Source organism: Protopterus annectens, chromosome 5.part0, assembly GCF_019279795.1.
Source record: "Protopterus annectens isolate FY-2018-M chromosome 5.part0, PAN1.0, whole genome shotgun sequence".
NCBI classification, from domain to species: Eukaryota; Metazoa; Chordata; order Ceratodontiformes; family Protopteridae; genus Protopterus; species Protopterus annectens.
The window spans coordinates 615,642,619-615,647,618 of record NC_056735.1 but is presented as its reverse complement, the minus strand read 5'-3'; positions in this window follow the sequence as shown (position 1 = coordinate 615,647,618).

The following is a 5,000-nucleotide window of genomic DNA, read 5'->3' as shown; positions in this document are numbered from 1 at the left end:
GCTTCTGTGGATCACTAGTGATATCTGCATTGCTTACTGTACTTATTTCCTTGTTTCACTTGAAAGAAAGTTACTGTTTGTCGTCTTTGCATTTCAGTTACCTGTAACACATTGCACTTAAGTTACCTGGCACTTGCTCACTAAAGCAATTATATGTCAGCACTAAAAATTAAAAGCACTACACCCTCACTCCCCACTGGCCCTGGTTTTCAATTATTAAGGAATTCCCAATATTATTCTAACATGTCCAAAGGTCAGTTGTCAATCTCCTCTCCGGTCCAGCTGGTGAATCTGGGAATCTTGAGGCAATGTTACAACTGCCTCATGTACACAGACAACCCTCTCCTCCTCCCAACAAATTCCCAACATGTGAGAGATGCAACCATATAGCCAAACTGGAGACTAAGCTCTCTCAACTCAGTACTGGCATAACCAGTCAGGAGGAGAAGGAAACCACACTCACTACAATTCCAGTCTCACATAGACCTACCACGACAGCAAACCAAACACATAATCACACAAAAACATACTCGGAGGCTCTAAATAAAGATCTGCCAAAGCAGCAGAGACCTCCAAAGCAGACACCCAAGCAGCCGCTACCCCAAAACAAAACACGTGCAATACATATCTCACAAAGCCAGTGTGCCAAACAGTCACAGCCCTTAAGACTAAACAACACACCTGATACACTTGTAATAGGTGACTCTATCGTCAGGCACACTGACGTCCTGCTCACCAGACTGAACAAGGAGAGGGTCACGGTGAGCAGCCTGTCGGGCGCTAGGATCCGCCACATAACACAAGCACTCAGGTCACTCCAAGGCAAGTACAAATATGACTCAGTCATTGTCCAGGCTGGTGTGAATGACCTGAGACATACCTCCCTGGACTACATGAAAAGAGACATAAAGGAGCTCTCTGAGCATGTAGTCCAGGCCGGTATGACCCTGACCTTGAGTAGCATCTTACCCTCACCAAGAATGATGCCAGAATGTGAAGACAAGATGATCAATTTCAACAATTGGCTTAAGTACTGGTGTCATTCAAAGGGGATCCAATGCCTGTCAGCTTGGGATGATATGCTCGACAAGCCACGATGCTTCGCTAGGGACGGCTTGCACCTGTCACCCCTGGGCTTTCAGATATTGGCAAAGGCTCTTGCTACCCCCATAGTGCCTTTTTTAGGCAAGGCTCAAAAGACAAACCCACCTCCATAGGTATCACAAGGGATAAGAAACTAAGAGTAATGCTACTCAACGCCAGAAGTCTAAACCTCAAGATGCATGCACTCGAAACTCTCCTTAGCATGGAGAACATCGATATCTGTGCAGTAACAGAAACCTGGTTCAGGGCTCCCGAGAGCACCCCAGCACTACCAGGTTATACCTCATACAATGCTTTTCGGCCCCAAAACTTGGACCGAACCACAAAAGGAGGGGGAGTATCGATATTCATCAAAGATACCCATACCTCCAGGTTGGTGGCAAAGAACGAAGCATCAGAGACTATCCATGTGCAACTAACAGTGGGTAAAACTGCCTTCCAGTTTATGGCCTGCTACAGACCACCCTCCCAAACCCAGGAACCCCACTCGGCCTTCCTGAGAACACTGGAAAATATGAAGGTCTCTCCAAACACCATTATATTGGGCGACTTCAACTACCCAAACATAGACTGGGAGCATTACTCTAGCTCCAACACCCTAGCCCAAAGGTTCCTAGAATTTATAAAGTCAAATGCTATGGAACAACTTGTTACCACTCCCACAAGAGGAAAACATACTGGACCTGATCATCACCAACATGGGGACTCTATGCTCCAGACCAGAAGTGTATCCCTCACTGGTAAGATCAGACCATAAACTAATCTCACTGGATATTCACATCCCGACCCCACCCCTTGCCCAAAAAAACACAGTGAAAAACTTCTCTAAAGCAAATTTTACACTCCTCAAAACTGAGGTGGAATCCTTCAAAGCCCGCGGGCCTGTGGAAAATACGGCCCAGACAGCAGAATCCTTTATAAACGCATTCTATGAACACCTTCAGGAATGCATGGATCATGCGATCCCAAATAAAACCAAGACCCAATCCTCCAAAGGCAGACGTCCTGTCTGGTGGACCCCAGCCATAAACAAACTATACAATAGAAGGAGGAAGCTACTAAATGATAAAGCAAAATCCCAAAAAGGGAAGGCATCACTGATCAGTATTAGCAAAAAACTACGGGCACACATAAAATTGTCTAAGGCCAGCTTCGAGAGAAAAATTGCACAGGACACTAAGGATAATCACAAGGCTTTCTTTAGTTATGTGAACAAACCAAACAGAAACTAGGAAAAGCTGCAACACTTTATTCCGGTACCTCGGCTGAATGCCTTCAAAGGAATGAATACAATAGTATTTGTTGCACCTTATATAATACTGTGTAACACCAATTGATATAATTAAACAATCACAAAAGTTAATTGACCCATAGAATTAAAGAGACACAGTGTAACAGCATATTATAAAGCCATGAAACACTCTAAAATGTGTACAAAAAACACTCTAAATGTATACAAATAACACCTAAAAGACACACATACTACTAGATATAGAGAATATTAATCATATAGTAAGATTGACTTCTAAATTCATGCCCCTTGGTTTTAAGGTACTAAATTTTAGAATAAACCTACTTTCCAAATTCAACAGATTCTGTAAATAGTTCCCAATATTATGAGATTCAGGTTTAGCAAGGGCACAAAAAAATAAAGAATCCGAACTTCCATTATGAAATGAATTAAAATGTTCAGAAATAGGGCTATATGTTCTGACATTTCGAATATCACCTAAGTGTTCTAAAACACGTATTTTTCATTGCCGTTTAGTCTGCCCAATGTAAAATTTGGGTGGAACACAATCACAACCAATTAAGTACACTACTCCACATGATTTACAATTAAAATAATTATGAGCAGTGTATTTAACCCCATTAATCAAACTACCTGAAAGATTTTTTACTTTTGAACAGATCTTACATTTTCCACATCTAAACATACCATGTGGCAGATTATTTATTTAGTTTCTGTTTGGTTTGTTCACATTCATTTGCAATTTGGTTGGCTTTCTTTAGTTATGTTAGGAACCTGGGTGGTAATTCCCAGATATGCTCAGAATTAGTCCAAAATGACAAAAAATACACCGAATCCACAGACATTGCCAACATCCTAGCTGACAGGTTCAGCGCAAACTCCCCCCCCCCCTCCACCAAAAGGGCAAATATCTATCCCAGCAGAGTGCTGCCCCCCTGACATCTCAGATGCTGAGGTAAGAGCCGCTCTCTCCAAAGCAAAAAACACAGCATCAATGGGACCAGATGGTGTCCCGGCTCCCTACATGAACTCCAAAAAGAGCTAAACCCAAACATAAAACTACTGTTCAATCTCAGCCTTACTACAGGATATGTGCCCAAAGAGTGGCGTACAGCAACAGTGGTCCCTCTCCATAAAGGTGGTGCCTCAACGGATCCTGGAAACTATCACCCCATAAGCCTGACTAGCTTGGTCTGCAAAGCTATGGAAAGGATCATCATGGACCTCATAAATAAAGATATTGGGGACCTACAAACACTGGATCCTACCCAGTTCGGCTTTGTTAAAGGCAGATCCTGCCTCTTAAACCTGGTTGATTTCTTTGAAACAGTCACCAAGGCCATTGACGAGGGGAAGGTGGTCCACACAGCTTACCTGGACCTCGCAAAAGCCTTCGATACAATACCCCACTCGGGCATTATAGATAAGCTCACCAGCTTAAATATAAACCCCTATGTCACTAGATGGATTGCAAACTGGCTCAAGGATAGAACCCACATGGTTAGAATTGCTGGAGCCATGTCAGACCAAACCAGTTACAAGTGGTGTCCCACAAGGCTCAGTCCTGGGACCTCTCTTGTTCGGTATATATTTCTTGGAGGTACAGGCCAACACAGAAGGACTGTGGCTGACCAAGTTCGCAGATGACTGCAAACTGGGCGCCATAATCGACTCTCCAGCCGACACAAGCATCCTCCAAAAGGGCCTCATAGAAACAGACAACTGGTGCCAGAGCCATGGCCTCAAGCTAAATGCCAAAAGTGTATAGTCATCCCCTTTGGCAAAAACAAAGTGCCCACAAATTACCACATAGGTGGAAATCCATTAAGTACAGAAGAAGTAATTAGGGACCTGGGGACCCAAGTTGATAGCAATCTCTCATTTGACAACCACATGACCAAAGTGGTTAGAAAAACATTTTATATAGCCCACCTAATCATGAAGGGATTCACATCTAGATCAGGGGAGGTCATCGTGCCTCTTTACTCATCCCTCATCAGGCCCATAATTGAGTACAATGCCCCTTTTGGGATGTACCTTACCAGACACCTGCAGCAACTGGAAAGACCCCAAAAGTACCTCACCAAGAGGATCAAAGGGCTCAAACAGATGCCATATGCTGCCCGGTTAAAGAAACTCCAGCTCTACTCAGTGGCATACCGCCTGTTCAGAGGCGATCTGTGCCTGATGTATAAAGCCATGTCCAACCCAGAATTAATGGACATGCTGCACCTCAGAAAATCCAAATCCCATCAAGCTACGTGCTCGAGAGACTTGAACCTCAGCACTGAAATAAATAGGACATGCTGGAGGGACAGATTCATAACCCAGAGGCTCCCTTCACTCTGGAATAAAATCCCAGTCCAGGTTAGGCAGAGTCCCTCATTGACTCTCTTCAAGAGGAATCTTGATGAGTGGATGGGAGATCGTAGGTTTACCCCGGGTATCACTTCTGTGTCACTGTTAGACAGAGGCACAGTATACTAACCTTGAAAAAGGGCATAGCAAAATAAATTTAAAATGGGTGGCGAAAGCCAAACACATTCTGGCTAGGCTTATAAATGCCCTAGGGCAGATAGCCTAGTATGAACGTATGAACCTATGAACCTAATAATCTGTTACTTATACAACAAATGACATAAGA